This window comes from Planococcus citri, chromosome 1, assembly GCF_950023065.1.
Source record: "Planococcus citri chromosome 1, ihPlaCitr1.1, whole genome shotgun sequence".
NCBI classification, from domain to species: domain Eukaryota; kingdom Metazoa; phylum Arthropoda; class Insecta; order Hemiptera; family Pseudococcidae; genus Planococcus; species Planococcus citri.
Genome location: NC_088677.1, coordinates 42,109,642 through 42,129,137, shown reverse-complemented (window position 1 = coordinate 42,129,137; position 19,496 = coordinate 42,109,642). Strand labels below are relative to the sequence as shown.

General features: G+C 32.3%; 1 protein-coding gene across 3 annotated transcripts in view; it reads left to right on the top strand.

Annotated features, from left to right (window-relative positions):
• FMRFaR (FMRFamide Receptor) overlaps positions 1-19,496 on the top strand; it is a 123,865-nt gene that overhangs the window by 80,405 nt on the left and 23,964 nt on the right. For 2 of the 3 annotated variants that reach the window (XM_065344968.1, XM_065344963.1), the window contains exon 2: positions 6,421-6,620. The gene's annotated coding sequence lies outside the window, so the exon portion shown is untranslated. The remainder of the gene's footprint in view (positions 1-6,420; positions 6,621-19,496) is intronic. The other variant, XM_065344964.1, reaches the window with a different exon arrangement.

Here is a 19,496-nt window from a genome sequence, read left to right as displayed (position 1 = left end):
ATAATTGCCTGCAGTTTTTTCTCCGGTCGTTTCTTCTTTTCAAAATATTGAAAACTAAAAAAAGTTGTCGGCGAAAAAATCACACAGGTTTTAGACAAAGTCACATATTTTTTTGATAAGAACTCCCAGGGGAATGTTTGTCAGTGCAAACGCATGTAGTATCACAATGCCACGTACTCTTATGAAAAAATAATTTTTAGGCACAGTCAAAGTGGTCAAACTAGATTTCGTCCAGAACATCACCCTGTCCAGAACATCCTCCTTCTCCCCTACCTAGTTGATCCCAAAAATTCAGTACCTAGTTGACTATAGTTGATCAGCTGATAAGTGTCATTTGAATAAAAGAAAAGAGCAGATATACTTAGGTAGGTACCTACTCACAGTGAAGTATGATTGTGAATTAGAATTACTGAAATCGAAGTTGTTTTTGTTAGGTAATTCAGAGGTGTTTTAGTGCATCCAAATTGTTTAATCACAGTTATTAACTACTGGCTGAGAACTATGTATATTTTTCACGTGCACTGAGTGATCAGTGGCCAGTTTATCCACACATTTTTATGTGATTTGTTAAATTTCAAGTTACAAAATGAGTATCGCTGAACTTTCCTTTTTTAAAACATAATAATGTACCCATTATGGTTTTTGCGAATTTTACTAGCTGTTTACTGTGTGGTAAGATCAATTATTTTGATCAACTACATGGCTAACAATCAGTTACTCGTCTGTTTGAGTATAGGTAGGTACTTTACATTGAAATATAGCCTCAAATTTTTGTTAATCTGATGTCTGATCTTTCATCGATCAGAAATACAGTACTTACCACTTACATGCCATAGATGATAGGTACCTAAACTTCAAATTATGGGATGGTAAAACTACATGAACAGCTGTACCTGCCTACTTACTTACGAAATCACTTAATTTAAATTCCAAATTGAATTATTCTGCTTTCGCTTATCTATGGCAGCTATAGGTACCTAGGTACATACATATAACACAGCGCGATTTCAAGATACCTACCTATAATATCATGTAAGTACCTAATTTATTTTTATATGGAAGTTTTGTATGCTGTAGGGTCAACAAATGAAGGAAAAGGTTGTTTTCTATCGAGGTATTTCATAATTCAATAATTAGAATAATTTTTAAATTAAAAGAAATATTACGATTAGACAATGGAATAGGTAAATGCTTATCTATACCGCGCACTCCATAGAACAGCTCACTGAAGAGATATTTTTCCTTATTTCAGAAAAGGCGGGTAAATATAAGTACAAAATATGGGTCTGCATTTAAATAAATATTGTATTTGTACCTACTTCGTCAAACTATAACAATGGCTTCTCGAATTTTAAAATAAAGTCAACAGTTTCATGTTGTAGGTACACTTTACTTGCTAAAGAAAAACACATTTTTATACTGAAACGAGACAAATCGTTATTGTACCATCGAATCAAACTTTGTTAGCAATAGAAGGTAACGAAGGAGAAAATTCCAAATGAATGCTCACATTTTTCGAAATTACGAAGTATGAAAGCCGCGCCTCATATTCCTTGATACAGAATCTAAATTAAATCGAATCTGAAAAATAAATTAGCGCAATGGCCTAAGGCTACATCCCTTCGAGTTGAGAGTTAAACTTCCTACATTTTTAATTTGTACAACAAAACGCGAATGATTCTAATCATGAAAAGAATCTGATCATGTTTTTAAATGGATACTAAGTACCTAGTTATAAAGCCATATTTAAAAATGACAAAATTTAGAATAGTGGGGAACTTCCGTAGGTATAAGTATACCTTCTGAATTTTGCCTGTGATTTAACTGATATACATATAGGTATACTTACGTATGTCCACATTTCAGAAATATTTCCCGATTTTAAGCATCAAAGTCTAAAAGTGTTGAAACAAAGTCCAAGTCATGTAGCGATAAATTTTCAAACTATCCGAGTAAACGTCAATTTCTATTAGAATAAAAAGAACAATAATTCTATTATCAAAAAAGCGGGTATATTTTTATACAATTTAAATTTGAAAACTGTTTTGTTTCTTGCATTGCTGGCGCCCGAATGGGCATCAGTATGAATAAAAAAATATTGTCAACCGTTGTTTGCAAACTTATTTTCAAACGTTATTTTATGGACAATAAAACTAACAAGTTATAGAATGACGCCATTATGAATTTTACAACTTTTCACAGAATTCCAGCAAAGTTCATTTTATTTATTAACTAAAGAATAAAGCATGCGGTCAGTAACCGAAAAACTGTTGATACTAGTTCTCACCGCATGATACATATCATTTTAAAATTTCCGACGCAACATTAAACGAAATCTCTCCCTAATGGGCCACTATAGGAAATTTCATACAAAAATAATATAACGATTAATAGCTTCGTGTACAAGTGCAATGATTTCTCTTTATATGTTTTAATGACCACGGGTCATCCAGCTGATTTGAAGCAATATTAAATTGGTACCTAATCTATGAGCATGGAAAAAATGATATTAAAAATTTACCGAGTGGGATAAGTACCTACAAAAGGCCTAGGACTTGCATTCATCGAACAATTTTTCTGAGTCTTTCTTCAAATAGATACCCATAAGATAGGTAAAAATTCAAATAGGCTAGGTATTCAATTATCTGACTTACGTAAGTAGGTACCTACTTATGAACTTTTCAACATCGTCATAATGATTGGTCAGTTGAAGTAAGTAGGTAAGGTATAATAAGACATATCTTCTACAGTAAGTAATCTACCGTCTACAACACGCACACGCACCGCAAAGAACGTGTCTCTAAAAATTCAGTCAAGTCGTCAAAAATTTAAATTTCCTTACTTTCACTCAGCATCCAATAATTATAGATTCAAAATGATAACCAAAATTTATCGGTCTTGAATTTCAAGTTGAGCATAAACTTTTGACACTTTAAACTTCACAACAAACGCAATATTTTAGAATAATGCGAATATTTAAATCATTTTATGTGACAGGAAACTTGTTACTACGTGAAAGTTTGCGTTAGAGATGGTCATTAAGTAAGTAGTAAAATTTCATTTTAATCTACAGCGATAATTTGCTCATACGGAAAACGTTTCCTTTGTCATTAGTGGATGATGAACTTTGAATTCATAATAATGAACCAGTATCATGACTTTTCTTCGCATAAAATGTTTCCAGCAAAGTTTTAACTTTCACGTACTGTCAAATGTTCGTGAATTTATCAAATTCAAGAAAGCAAATTACTTTTTGATGCGGAGTGGTAAGTGGTGATGATTGTGTGTCTTTATTTTAAACACGTCGAATATGTTAATTTGGTTCCTGTGTATTTTACTGACTATACGTAATACGTATTAACCCATTTTAACCTTTCATTTTATAAGTAGGAGGTATCCAAACGCCTTCAATTACGTTATTAGCAACATTAGACACTTGAATATTGGCAGGTAGATATTAAAAAAGAAACATTCACTTTTTTACTGTTACTTATAGAAACTTACTTGATTTGTTTTTTGCTCACATAGGTAGGTACCTTGGTACTTGGTAGGTGCTAGATACCTCCTTTAAAATGAACAAATATCTTAAATACCTAAAGGTTTTAATTAACATGTAGCATTAGGCACCGCAGTTACCATATCAAATCATTTGAAAGATTCAATTCGAAATTAAAATCCCCTCTCTTCTCCTAGCAAATAATTGGCATTAGGTATTTCGACTGGAAAAAAAATAGTTTATTGTACATCAACGTCAACGGACCCCTCAAATAACAAACCAGTAAACCATAGCACAAAAGAAGATTGCAAACTTGGTAACTCACGTATATAAGAAGCTTTTTTCGTGCCAATCCAATTTTTATTTAAAATCGTAAATTTAACGCGAACTAAATGAAACAGAAATGCGTCAAGATTTTCAGAAAATTCGTTTTATTGTCTTTATCTCTGAAAATCCTATAAAACTTGAACAAAAATTTTGCATTTGAAATAGAAAATTCATTAGAATAACGAAATACTCTCGATTCAATTACTCGAATTTTCGCGTACCTAAATGATGAATGATTCATTACAAAAGAATGGTGGGTGAGTATTGAGTAACCACCTATTTCAAAGGCGGTTGTAAAAAGCCATTATTTCCTTCACATTTTTTGTAGGTAGGTATACTATAATTTCACTGTTCTTTTCTTAAAACCAAACTTACTAATGAAGTTTTTAAAAGAAAACCCTCCGTAGGTATTTACTTTGGCTCACTTATCCAGAGAATTCATACTTACTTCCGTGTTGAATGTCGATTTTAAACATACTATTTTATTTTCGTTGAAGTTTCTCCCTATGTCATCTACGGCTGATAATGATAACGATTGTCTAATGTTCTTTATACCCGATTTAAAATACCTAGGTACTTCAAATTTTCAAGTGTTCACGCTTTATAGGTAATATTTATAATTCTGAATTAAAATTAATTAGGTATCCGTCTATTCTCTCTATACTGAATTGAATAAAACTCCTTCTCAAAAAAGTTTACTGCTGAATTGAATAAAATCCCCTCTCAAAAAAGTATCTGGATACAGTAGATACCAAGTAAAACTGAAAAAATTAGATACTAAAGGTAAACTGATTTATATGTATATGAATACACGTACTTACCTAGTACCTTGTGGTGCCCGGGTCTTTTATGGTAATTGTGGTGCCCGCGTACATAGAGGATCACATATATATATGTATGATAAAGGTGTTTTAGTGCAGTTTGGATTTTTCATCATAGTTAGTCATAGAGGTTCCCGATACATAAACTTGGTACTTGTGGTGCCTGCCTTAAACATTTTTTTTTTCACCTTAGAGTGCATTTCACTCGATTCTGCATCGTTTTATATAAAAAGACCTTGTGGTGCCCGATTTGGGCGCCACAAGCCCAAAACCGGGCACCACAATGACTAAGTTTAAATCTATATATACTTAATAATTCAAATGAGTTATAGGATTTATTAAAAACAATCGCCTCTTCCTCCTGAAAAAGTAAAACATAGGAGTGCGCTCGAATTCCTCAGAGATGATAACATCCTATTTTGAAAAGTAGTTATTGGTGAGCTACATAATCGTAAGTACCAACCTATAGTATGAAAATTTTCTATACGTGGAAGCTGAGCTGATCCAATGATTAGATAATGTAGGATAGGTAGGTACCTAGCTAAAGGCACATAGGTAATCGTTTTATTTTTCAAAACTTCTCACATATTCATTACAAACCCCTTTTGAACGCTATAGGTAGGTACCTAATTATCATAACGCCTTGATTTTGAATTATCAAAAATTTCGCATAGGTACTTAAGTAAACGAATCTCGTACCTATACGTACTTTTAAATTAGATTATTTTTCAAAACTGAGGAGCTAGGTATGCTTTAGGTAGAAAAATCTATTAAATTCAAACACAGCTTTCGTATACTGAACTCAATCTGTAGTCTACTCCGATTTACATTTTCATACAACAACTGAAGTTAAGTAATAGTAATCGAATCTACCCCTAGAAACATTTCCATGGCACAGGATTCACACGTGATTACGATATCGGCAAATTTTTCATTCACAACTGCTTCGGTTTCAAAGCCTTTATAACACACCAGAATGAATTGCTATATTTTCGGGTTTCGATTAGCTTATACGAAAAAGCGAAATTGTTATTTTCATCTCATGAACGTATTTCCAGCTTTTTGCACGAGATACTAGAAAGTTAACTCAATGAAGTTGGACTTTCAGAACTTATATTTAATTTATATTTGCCACGTACGTTTTTCCATAATATGTTTTTCTCGAACTAATATGATCTATTTTAAACGTGTCTATGTAAACAAACTTTACATCGAAGTAGGTAGGTAGGTAGGTACTTACTATTTATACATCAAATGAGAAGTTCGACTACACAATTTTTTGCCACGTTGCGGAAAAGCAGCACTACTGGTGGTGAGGAGGGGGATGGTGAAATGTCCCGAGCTCGCAGACTAGAAGGCAAAAATACGAAAGTTTGTCACGTAGTAATTTTTTAAAGCTATTCCAAGGACTAATTTTACCAATGATTTCAACTAAAAAGGTATCATGTTCTCACCTCGCCGCAACATCCCTGGCTATTCCGAAACCTCCATTCGAGGTAATTTAATCACGAAGGATGCGCCGAGAAATCTTTAATTTCCCAGGCCCCACTGTTATTTCTAGGGTTCCATTAAATCAAAATTTTCATCATTGAAAGGAGAAAAGCCACAGCAAAGCCATGTTTGATGAAGCAGTTTTCCACTGCGTCGAGTTTTATATCTATCATTTATATTAATTTTATAAATTTGTGATTAATCGAAAGCGGCTGCTATGTACTTATCAATTAAATCAACACCGAGTAGCTTTATGATAGTAACACGACTGATTTTTTTTTTCAGAAGGAGAAGAAGGTATAATAAGTCGACTACACGAAACTTCAAATATTATTGTTCCAGAGACGATAAGATACTAAAACTTGAAGGAAATTTATTCAGTTCCCCTTCATGAAGCAAGTCGGTCTCATGATAGTTGGTGATTTCTTTACGCATGATGGAAAGTTAAGCTTCTCTAAAAGGAAATAAATCTCGTCATTTAACATGTAAGTATTCGCATCAACGCAATTGTTTCATTTTTAAAACTAGGTACCTATTTTAAGTAATTTCGTCTAAATTCAGTTTATTATAGCAGATTACGTTTATCTCTGATTTCTATTTCAAGTACGAAATTTTTTTCCCAAAATAGGTAAGATATTTCACAAGGATCTGATTTTTAATAAAACTGTACGCTTATGATAAAATAACAATAAGTTACGGAAAAAATAAATATTATCAAGGTAGGTAGATATACACGAAAATTTTTCTCGCCATTTTTTTCTATTGCATTTCCCTTTCATAAACTAATTTATCAATGTCGAATCATTATAACCGAATTTTCGCTTTAGCCCGGCTTATTCTTCTAATTCAGACAGAACATTTTTCAGAGATTAAAATGAGTAAATACGCGCTATCTTGGTAATCGGTTACACTTGCTAAAATAAATGTAACGTAGGCTGAAACTAAATTAATAGCTGGTGCTCTTCGAATTATAAATATACTTTACCATATATGCTTGTACTTGCGAAAATTCAACTCCATTCTTTGAAATAAACCATGTTCACGACCCTTGAAACGAAATACAATATTACGTTGCATGTAGGTAGGTACCTACGCGAAACTTATGACGGGTCATAAAATTCTAGAAGGAATGCCAATGACCAGTTGTACCTCTGTTTTAGTAAATTCAACCCTCTTCAACGTGTCATAATACAGTGACAGATAAATACGATCGCTATAAAGATATGTACTTGACAAGAACTAGATGTCTGAGGTTATTTTGTTCCAGACAAACACATACGTACCTACATCAGACGTATCAGTTACATTCATTTCATTAATCTCAAGCAAATCAGAACATCGAGAACGAGGTAGCAAATTTTGTTAAAACCGTTCATGGAAAATGAACAAGTATTTATCGTTTACGGATGTGACGCTATAATTAATTGCTTCATTATTTCAAAAAATCTTTCATATCCGACACCATTTTCGGATGAGAAACGGAAGTTGAAAAAATGCAGATCGCAAAAATTCTAGATTTTCAAGTACCTATCAACAAAAAAACAAATGAAAAAATTGTTTTTAAACTCAAAAATTCTAGAAATCATTTTCAGTTACATTCTTTGAACGATTACTTACCATACTATTTCACTTAAATTTTCAAATTTTGGTTTTTCTTCAATTGAAAAAATTTAAAAAAAACGTGGGCACAATTCTTTTTGATAAATATCTGTTTTGGGGAGGGATGGTTGGCTTCCATGAAGAATTTTGCTCCAAGAAATCTCACGAAGAATTGTCCGCAACTCGAAAAGTACATAGATAGCAACAATTAAGACTTATTGAAAATAACTAGGTACCTATACTATACATGTATAAGGTGCGCTTCTATATTATGTAGAATTGTCCACATCGCATGATGCAGAACCTACCTCGTATATGAGAAAATGTTTTAGTTCAACTTGAAATTGATTTCCTTCTTTCTTATTCATTTATTTTAATTTCATATGATCGGAAAATGAGTAGTTTCCTAGACAGTTTTGTGGTTGGAAAATACGTCTTTAACGCATGTATCAAAACAAGCGCGGGAAGTAAGTGTTTTCCGCACATGTTTACAAATTTGAAATTGACAATTTTTCAGAATTTCAGCATTTATTTTCCTAGACAGTTTTGTGGTTGGAAAATACATCTTTAACGCATGTATCAAAACAAGCACGGAAAGTAATAGTATATTACAATACAAGGAGCGAAAGTGAAACATTCTTCACGTCGCTTCTTGCATTGTAAGATGTTTTTCATTATTCATGTTACGAAAATAAGTTTTACGCCCGTTTTTGGTTAAAGTGATGAGTATGACCCCTTTTTTGCATAGTAAATATATCGAATACTAAGCCTCCTAGAAAAAAACTAAAGACATTATGTCGATTGGAAATTTAATTCTCTACAATTTTCCTCGACTTCATTTTTCCGTAGAATGCTTTTTTCCGCCTCCAGAGCCCTTTAAAAGTTAAAAGATTTTCATTTTCGACCCGGGTAAACATAGAGCATTTTCGTAGCATGCACAGAGGGCGGAAAACTTATACTTTCGTAGCATGTATAATGAAAAGTTACTTTTCTCCCTAGGGAGGAAAGTAACTGTTTTCCGCACATGTTTACAAATTTGAAATTGACAATTTTTCAAAATTTCAGCATTTATTTTCCTCTCATATGAAATTAAAATAGTATACGCGACAGGATTGGACAGTAACGCGATTAATTGTGCGATTCAAGTCGCTCGGCTTCGCCTCGCTCCTTAAACTTCGCACTCGTTAATCGCATACTTTCCGCTCCTGTCACGTAATATACTATTACTATTTTTATTCATTGCATAGAAAACAAAAAATTCTCCAAGAAATATAGGAGTCCATGAAAATACAAAATCAGAAAACACTCCATAAAATGTCATACATACCTACCTAATACTATCTTCATAATCACAGTTGAGTCGTTGACTATGCGACAAAAATACACCATCGAAAACGTAATTACGACGCACGATTAGAATTGAAAAGACAAAAAAATTCAATAAATAAAGAAATATTCTCACTTTAAAATGAAAATATTCGAGTCAATATTTAATTTCGCTGTAAGCAATAAAAAAGAAATTTAAAGATATTTTGAAGCAGACCGTCATATTAAACGTATTTATCAGAATACGCAAACGTGAGATGTAAAATGAATGAGAAAATATCAGAAGAAAAGAAACGAAGATACATTCTTTTCTCCAAAAACAGAGAGAGATGGAAAGTTTAAGACAGAAAAAAAAAGAAAAATCGTAATTTATTTGCTTGAGGATAAAAACAATTTTGAAAAATAAACTACGCGTACTTGTAAATGCAACAGCGCGAATGAAATGTTACACAAATTTTACATACGAAGGGGAAAGTCGCTGTTTGCTTCTTTTTTTTTATGTTCAACAAAACCATAAAGTGCGTTACGTTGTGGAACCGCCAGAAATATATTCCTATTATTTCGGAGAACATTTCCCTTTTATGCTGGATTATTGTACATATATTTTACTACACGTATCAGAAAAATTTTTATGTTGAAAACTTTTCTTACTCCCCGGTGAATAAAAGTTTTGAATTTAAGCAAAATACAATTCGCTTCGCTTATTACATGTAAATTGAAAATCAATCGAATACTTCTTCGTAATGAATAAAGAACCGCGCAGCAATATGATAAGAATTTTGTTATTACTTTTTAACAATTCGAAGTATCTTTCCAACTTTGAAAAACATCCTCCTCAAAAAAAAAAAAAAAAGAAGTTAAAATCAGAAGAAAAGACATGAGGAAATCTTTATATCTACTACAAAATATAGGTAGGTACAGTTGTACATTATACATACATGACACGACCATTTAACGACGAAATTGTAGCTTTTTGTGTAGGTAGCTAGGTATGTACTTCGCTATAGTCAATGCAAGTACCTATGTTTACATTGCATAATAAGACTATCTCGCGTGCAGTATAACTATAGCTTTTGCAAATGGTGCATACTCTTCAGAGTGATTTCACCACTTATACATATATACGTAACGTACATAGATAGTTGTTGCACTATCGTAATGTACCTACCTACATGTACCTAATAGGTACTGTTTTAGAAATATTTGCATAAAATTTCAAAGATATCGAATGATTGCACATTTGATGATAACTCGACTCGTAAACGATGCTTCACTCACTCAAGGGAACTAGAAAATAGAGGATTCCATATTGTACATATGTAAGCTACGAGTATGTAATACGGTGATCGTCACACCAAAACAGAATAAATTCCATTCAGTTAGGTTAAATATTTCTGGAGAAATTCATTTTACAACTTTCAGCGTATTTTACTCGAAAACGTTTTTTTTTCTCTGACAGATGTCGTCTCCTTTTCCTAAATTTCTGAATATGTTTACCTAAGAAAGCTAAGTACCTAAGGCGAAGTAAGGTGGTTCCGGGAGAGATGCCGTACTTTTTTCAATCTCGAATTATTTTTTTTCAAATTCAACTCAGAAGCTCAGACGATTATAATTGGATCAATCGAAAGGTATCCACGAGTACCTACTTTAGCTAATGATAGCGAGATATTTTTTGAGTACTTATTTTCATTTTCAAAAAAAAAATGCGCGCGGCATCTCTTCCGAATAAAAAAAGTCAGGAAAGATGCCGCGCCTGAAATTAAAACACTTTAAAACTCATAAACTGAATATTCTTCAAAAATGTGATGTAAAATCAAAACATTATGAAGTTTTGGAGCGAGTAATACAAACTTTTTTCGCTTCAATGTTTCCTCTCATTGAAAAAGTAACTCAAAAGTTTCAACAAGGTCCCAAAATGAATCTATAAACTTTACCCATACATCGAGGTTTCATTTCGATACCTTGCTTCTGAGCCGAAAAATTAATTTTTCAAAAAACACAAGTAGGTAGTAAGGATTTTTTTTTACTCACCTATTCAACTACATATATACCTTATTCCTAATGTTTTATAAAAAAGAGTTAGAGAAAAGAGAACAGGGCAATGAAAATACAGAGAAATGTTGTTGATCGAACTAGGAAGACGTAGGTAAGTAATAATTTCTCAAAATAAATCTCAACTCTCCCCCTCTCTCAAAAAAAAGCTTCAAGTTTTCAAACTTTTTTGGAAAATTTGAAGTAAAATGTAACTTACTTATCTGATAATATTTATGGAATTTGTATTTCTTATTCAAAATCAGGATTATCAAAACATTAGCAAGAAAATTGCAGATTAGACCCCCCCCCCCTATCACGTCTTTTTTAGTAGTTACATAAAAACTATGGTCAAGTGAGAGTGGAGAGTTTTCATTTTTCAATTTCAGATCGCAGATCACATAAAACGTTTTTCATTTCAACTAAAACATAAATCAAAAATGCCAAAAAATATGACGAATTTTTTTAAAAGATTTCGGTCATAATTTGGATGTTTTAGGGGCTCGCAATTTTCAAAAAACAGTACAAATTCCAAAAAATACATGAACAAAATTAATGACTAAAATGACCGAGCAGCTTCCTTATTATCAGCAAAATATAGACAGCTACTTACAGTTCCGAAAAGATGAAATTGTTACGAAGTATGTGGAAACGAATGTCCTCTCAGCTAATATAGGCATTAGTCTACACTGAAAAATAATTTGAAATATCAAAACGCAATTCTTATTCTTACACTTCGTATTAAATGAATCACTCAATCAAGACGCGAATTTTGAAAACAAAATTAAATCTCGACTGCGGCTGCGCGGCATTGCTTCTAAATCTAAATGAAAGAAGAAAAAAGTTTTTTTGTAAAAACAAAATATAAAGACAACTGAATGTGATACAGTGCAATATATGGCTCAACAAAGAATCTAAAAATTCGATCAATCATGGAAGTACATTGTTACGTACATTACAACTTCATATGTAGCAGGTATGAAAAGGCGCAATTTAACCCAAATAAGCCTATACTTAGCTATAATGAAAATGATATCATCCATTTGCTTTTTAATGTATGTAGGTACCTATATGTATGTATAGGTCTAGGTACCTACAATAACCTGATACCCACTCTACAAATCATCTCAAACTTGAATTAGGTATAAAATGTATTTTTCTAAAACATATTCCAGGTAAACCTTGCGAACTAAATTGAATAGTGTTTGGTAAGATAGGTATCCATTTTACGTATTGAATTAAGCATTATCTATTAAAGTGATACCTTAAGTATAACTAAAGTAGCGGAAGAAAATGCAAAAAAATTAATTTCATTCACTATAGGTACCTAGATAGTCAGTTTAAACAGTTTCAATTTTTCATCAATACAAATTATTCAAAAAAACAGGCAAAAATATTCTGCTTCAAAATAGCTACCTACTTGAAGTTACTCGCATACCAATTTGTGTTCAAAATAAAATATTCGAGAAAAGAATCGTCCGGGTGATTTAAATTCGGTGAATCGGATTTGGAGAAACGGGTTTCGGGAAATCGGATCCGGGGAAATGGAATTCAGGGAAATAAGATTCGGGGAAATGTCCGGTCACGGGTCGTGATAATGGATTCAGGGAATTGTACCAGAATCATGTTGATTTGTTGTAAACGTATGGTCCAATACAAATCGACGAAATCAAATACTCACGTAGCTATAACTAAGTATAAACTTGGTGAAAATTTATCTTACAAACTCAGTAGTTTACCTTACCTATTACCAACATCAGCTTTCTACAAACTTGTGAACACTTCAAATTACAGTATAGGACAAAGAGAAAAAAAACGAGGAAAACCCCTGCAGCCTCGTAGGAGTCATTTTATGCAACGTTACGATATCAACGTTTTCCAGAAAAACCGTAATCCCTTACATGTGCGTACACAAGTGATACCAAAAATCGCTTCAACGATAAGTACATACAGATATTCTTAGTTCATTTTCCTTTATTTTTTCTTTTTGAGATACCTTTTTACGTTTGAAATAATCCGTTTGGATTGTTATTACCATACACCTACGTGAAAAAAAATTCACGGATGATCATAAAATTGCTTTTTATCAATATCACCAAAAATAGGTAGGTACATTTCCACTTGAGCGCGTTTTATTTTTTGTTTTGAAATTAATAAAAGTAGTTTTTATTTCGAACAAAGTGGCCGACGTTGTGATTATTTAAGACCACATCTCGATGTCGTAAAAATTCCTAATTGTTGGCAACTACTCGTAGGTGCTTCAAAAATCCATGCGAAGAAAAAATAAGCCTTTCAAATAACAAGGTTCATCGCATATAAAGGGTAATAAAAAGGCAGATTGGGTGAATCAAGACTAGGTTTATCGATCTAGAAAAAAATTAAACATGGTCTTGAACAAAAAATAACACGCTGCTAAAGATGTTTTCACATAAGAGAGCTTTTCTCATTTTTTCTTAAGGTACCTCTTATACATTCTATAAAAATTTATGTAACGGAAAGTGTATATTTTTGAAGGACACAGATGCAAAATAAATGAAATGTAAATGATAGATTAGTTTTCTAGTATACCTACAAAAAAAAGTGAAAAAAAATTCACTTTCTTCAAGGAAGCCAAAAAGCAGAGAAAATTCGGGTAAAATGTTAAAATGTTTAAATTCCGGTTTTTGCGATGAAAATATTTTGATTTCGTGTACTTAAAAACGAGAGCACTTTAGGTACAAGGTGTCCCAAAATGAAAATTCTGTTCATTTTTTAAATTTTTTTATTGCATCTAGCTGCACCGAAATTTGAAGCACAGACATGAACAACACATTTTATGGGGTGGTAGAAATGACACAACCTTGACTAATTATAAGAAGGAAATACATAGGTAGGTATTATACGTAGAGCAGGTGCGTCGGTAGTAGACATCAGATATTCAACTCTTAATTCGAAAACATGGTCTCCATTATTCATCACGAATATATCTGGTACGATTAAGTATGCACATAGAAAGTAAAAAGTTGAGAGAATTCGGGATTTTTTCAAAGAAATATTATCTCGATCAAACAAGGTACCTACCTACGTTTACAACGAATAAGTCTAAACCCTTCATAACATAATTCAAAAAAACAAGCCTGTAAAGAAGTAAATTTTTGTCGTAAAATTTCCCTTAACTAAAACACCGTCATCGGATAAGTTTGTTTTTAAGATTTTCAGCATTTGTTCCCGGACGAATAAGTCACGTAGAAGTGAAAACTAAAACCATTTGTCTAAAAAGCTCTCGCGAAAAAATATGACCGTCTTATATAACGTTTACTCCGAGTTGAATTTTTTTTTTAACTTTTGAAAATGAAGAAACTGAAATTATACTGGTAAACTTTTACCCTGGTCGTTATGGTGGAAAAATTTCTGGAATATAAAATTTAAACTTTCACGTTAGGTACTAATTAAGAAGAAAACACGTTGTGTACGAATAAATATTTTTTATGGCGTAAGTGTCCTATCAGAGTTATGATTACTCAACATTACATAATTTTCTTTTTAAACGTCTAGCAGTGTTTTCAACTTAGCTTGATTGTTGGGAAGTTTGTGTAAACAAAAAATTAAATTACTTCGATGAAGGGGAACATTAATTTATCTATGGTTTACCACCGAAATTACATTTAACAAGTTGTATAAGATTTATGTAATTTTGTTAACTGTAACAACCAGCGGCGCTTGTTAGGCAGTAATTTACTACCCATCTTTTACACTTGTCACCGACATTTAATCCTGGTGTACGTACACGTAGACAATTCGCCGTGGAATTTTATGGAAATTGAAATGATTCGGAGATGTCATCAAACGCATTTTGATTTACAGCAACAAGCGTTAAAAAAATATTTACTCGAAATTTATATTATGTAGAGGGCGTTTTGTATAGGTACAGTAGGTGTGACTTTTTTTTTTCGTTTCCCTTTTGAGTTTTGATGTTGAAATTAAAACAGAGATTTTCAAAAGCGTCATTCTCCACGCACTATATCAATTTAATCTCGCGTTTTGTGTTTTTATTGGTAAGCGGCTGGAGTAATTAGAATGAATTGTAATCTTTGTAGTTATGTGCGTATATACTGTGTATGTGTAAGTGTACTATGTAGGTTCTGGGAGATAACTAGGTATATAATTTGACGATAATGACGTAAAGTTCGTAGCATCAGTTCTCGCTCCAATTGAAAAGTCGAAAGTTAAACCTCTTGAGGGTTAAGCCAAGTATTGTTATCAGAGATTAAATTTACAACCTTCGTCTCGTCGCCTTCTTGAAGTTACATGGCTTTCGAATTAAATTAATGATTTCGACAATATTGTTTCATAATAAGCTCCATACTCCGGGATATTATGTCGCTTTATAATCGTATCTTTTTTCACCAGCAGGATTGAAAATTTTGTGTTTGTTTGTTTTTTTTAGCTAGAAAAATGACCTTGATGAGTATTTGAAATTTAAAGCTGCAAAAAATCATGTGGAGGTGTATTTTCCCTTCAAATTATTCGTTGCCTCCACATAGAAAAACAGGCTTACCTTCTTACTTTAGAACAAAGAAATACAAAAAACCATGTGTAGGTATCTACTTTAGATTTTGACCAAATTCATTGTGGAAGTTTGTTATCACATGGTTGACGTGCTCTCAGCAGAAAATATTTGCGAATCTGATCAGATATATGATCTCACTTAGTTATGCGCACTTCCTGGATCCAGTTTGATTCAGTCAAATCTAATCTAATCAGATCTGTTCAAATATTTGATCAGATTAGATCATGTTCAGACGTGATCAGATTTGATCAAATTTCACCTGACTTTTCTCAAAAAATCTTAATTTATGGTTTTTAACTGTCAGTTTTCCCTTCTCTCACCTTCATAAGATAAGAAATTCAAATTTTTCATGGTAAACTTTCAACTTTGTCGATGAATTTAATAAAAATCCAAAAGATACGTTTGAACACAATAAGTAAGCAGACCGATACCTATACCTACTTATGAAAGAAACAAACAATCTCAGATTTGCCATTTTTAATTATTTAAAATTACTAATATGGATAAATAAAATTGAAATTTCATATTTAAAATATTTTTTAATAAAACACACGAATGTTCGAGAAGAAATTAAATACCGAAATCCTTTTACTTTACAGGCATGAATTTAGCTGAATAAGGTATGAAATGAAAATAATCAGTAGATTACTTTCTGAATACTTGGTTGGTACACTTCTGCACAGACTCGTCGAACAGTCGAAATTAAATTCAAATTCAACTTATGACAAACGTAGGTAGTAAGTACATAGTAGGTACCTACCTAGCTACGTATATTCACGACAATTTTGTAAGAAACAATTAAGATGAATACTTTAGGCACAGGTTCATTAGTGCGTTTATATTTGAACATACTCTTGTTAGATTTACGCAGCGTAGTTATAGTAGTTAATGAATCCATGGATTTATATGTATGTACTATAGCACATACATATATAGGTAGTCCTTTCAGCAAAAATGAGATGAGTTTAAATTTAACTTTGCTGCAATATTCGCTTTAGAAATTAACTGGTAGGTAATTAAAAAGCGGATCTCATTCATCAAAATGAGTCGTCCGGAAATGACTACATTCATCTATACACTCGTGCATCATAAATCGAGATAAGCACTTCCATAATAGGTAGCTATGTAGAATGTACGAAAAAAATACATAGAAATTCTCCAAAAAAAAAAATACAACTGAAATGTCACCGAAAAACTCGGCAGTTTCTTATTTCAAGCGAAATTCTAACAGACGCATTACGTGTGGTACGTCAGAATCAAATTTTAGCTACCTACCTACACGATTTTGTAACAGAAGAGAAAACCAGACGAACTTGGTTTTCCTCGCGTACCCGTAGCATCACATTTTTATCTGCGTTAGTCGTTAAAAAGTCAAATACAACACGAGCATTAGGCTCGACGCTTGACTGGAGTTGATTTCCACCTCCTAATACAAACTTGACTTGTGAAAAAACAGCCAAAAGTACTTAAAATTGTACGAGTAAATAATAGCAACGAATGTGTTGTCACAAGGTGAATGATTTTCTAAACTCGACAAAATTTCCTTCGGCGTTTATTTATTGACAAAAAAACTTACGCCTTAGTAAAACGGTTACATTAACACGATTTGTCCACGAATACGAGCAAAATACGTAACCTTATTACCTACCTATGTTTTTATATTGAAAACAAACTCGACGAAAAATTAGACCCTGATCCGTCAGGATTTTCCTTTCTTTTTATAAAACAAAATATAATGTACCTTTGTACCGACATTAATGAAACATTTTTACTTGCGAACAGCTAAACAAATAAAACCTAACAAAATCCCTTCATATGTGTGAGAATGACGAAATTAGAACATGTTCTGTAAACACATCTTTCAAACTGTGTCTGTAGACATTTGCTCTATGCCCATTTTGCATTTGAGTCGAGGTAATTTTTTGATGAAATTTATAAAAAGGTACAAATGGAATGGATATAAAATGCTTTAATTCGAAATGTACGTATACCTATGTAAGTAGTATTTCAGAGTAGAAGTAAAGTCTTCTTTATATAAATAGGCCTATGCATCGTTTACTGAACCCATGCAGGTGTGTTTGCATAACATCCACGTTACAGGAGTAAGAATACATTCGTTAAAAATTTGCATTCTTATTTATTCTTATTGAGCTTAACTTTTGTCATCATGATAATTGTAAGAAAGAAAATTTTGGAAGAAACATGTTTTTTTTTTTTTTAGAAATCTCACTTTGATCCAAATCACGGACGAATATCTTGAATGAATCCTCATTCTCCAGTAAGTAAAAAATCAAGGAATGAAAACTTTTGCTACGAATTTTTTCGCGTAATTAATCTACCTTTGCGTTTTTTTCAATGAACTGTAGATAGGTAGGTACTTTTCCGTGTTGATCAGTGTCCTACACGAGATGAAATGATGGAACTTGCAACGAAAAGTCATTTTTCGCCGGCTCGTAAATTTCCTTTTCTAACAGATAGTTGGAACTCAAACAAAAATTAGAAATGAAGAATTATAATCGTAAGAACTGTAGCTAGGTACCTATAACAATAAGCTCTCGCCCCTGTCTCCTGTAGTTCCCAAGTTATGGAAATGTGTCTATACATAGGATCAATTCATGTTGCCTTGTAGTATGAAAAATTGTTACTTTTACCCAGAAATAATCTACATTCTAGGCTTTTATATGGTTTATTCATTTTGTAAATTGAGTTCCCTCATTTATTGCTTCTCGTAAATATAATTCAACCAATCCGAGATTTTGATCCACCAGAAAAAAACACGCTTCTTCAAGCTGATAATCTAACCGACATCTGACTTTTGCAATTGCAAATCTTATTTTAAAAATGTACCTACTACCTAGTACCTACCCAGGTATTCTTATACGCAAGTACCTACGATAAATATGAGGAAAACAGGCAAGTTAATAAATAAACAAACAAAGTTAGTAGGTAAGTATGCGTGAATGAATTTGAGTTGATGTTAAGTAAAACGTAAATAAGTATTATTATTATTATTATATAAGTACGCAGGTACATGTACTCGGGATTAAGAAACACAACCTTTCGTTTTTACGCATAAATGTTTGCATTGAAGTGAAAATGGGTACTGTAGGTATAAAAGTTTATATACATATCTACATGCTTTTTGAAATATGTAGAAGCGATTTTTTTTTCAATTATGAATTTTTTCTACAATATAAATTCGTTATTAGAAATAATTCTGGAAAATACGAGTAAATGGAACGCTTAGGTATTTCTTCAGGGTTTTTTAACCTCAAACGTACATACGGGATGGAAAATTTCTGCATATGCATAAAGCTTTTGATTTTCAATCAAAACATACACGAAAGCTAGTATTAAAAATACACAAATTGCGACAAATATCCCACTTTTTACGCGACAAAATGAAATGTTGTGAAAAATCAATCAATTTTATGTACCATATGACTTTATTGTATAAAATAGGCCTATATGCTCAATGCGACTTCGTTATATTTTTAAATGTCGATGTACTTGCAACAACAAAAAGTTTTCAGAGATTTCTTTTCATACCTAAGCCGCTGCTATCAATCCGAAATACGGTAAAATGATTTTCACCTTATTTGGAATTGAATAATGAAAACCCGACTTTATTCAATAATTCACTTGTTACGTTATCAGCTTGATTCAAAACATCCGCACAACAATTTGGAAATATCTTTTTTTTTTGGTTTTTCTCCGTTTTTTCCTTGACAGCACAAAAATTCATTCGGATTTCTACGTCGTGTAAGTATTTATTGACGCATGAAGTCGAGTTCGAGTAAAAATTTCACTACTTCGTTGGGAACATGAATTTTTACATCAACGAAAAAGAGAGTAA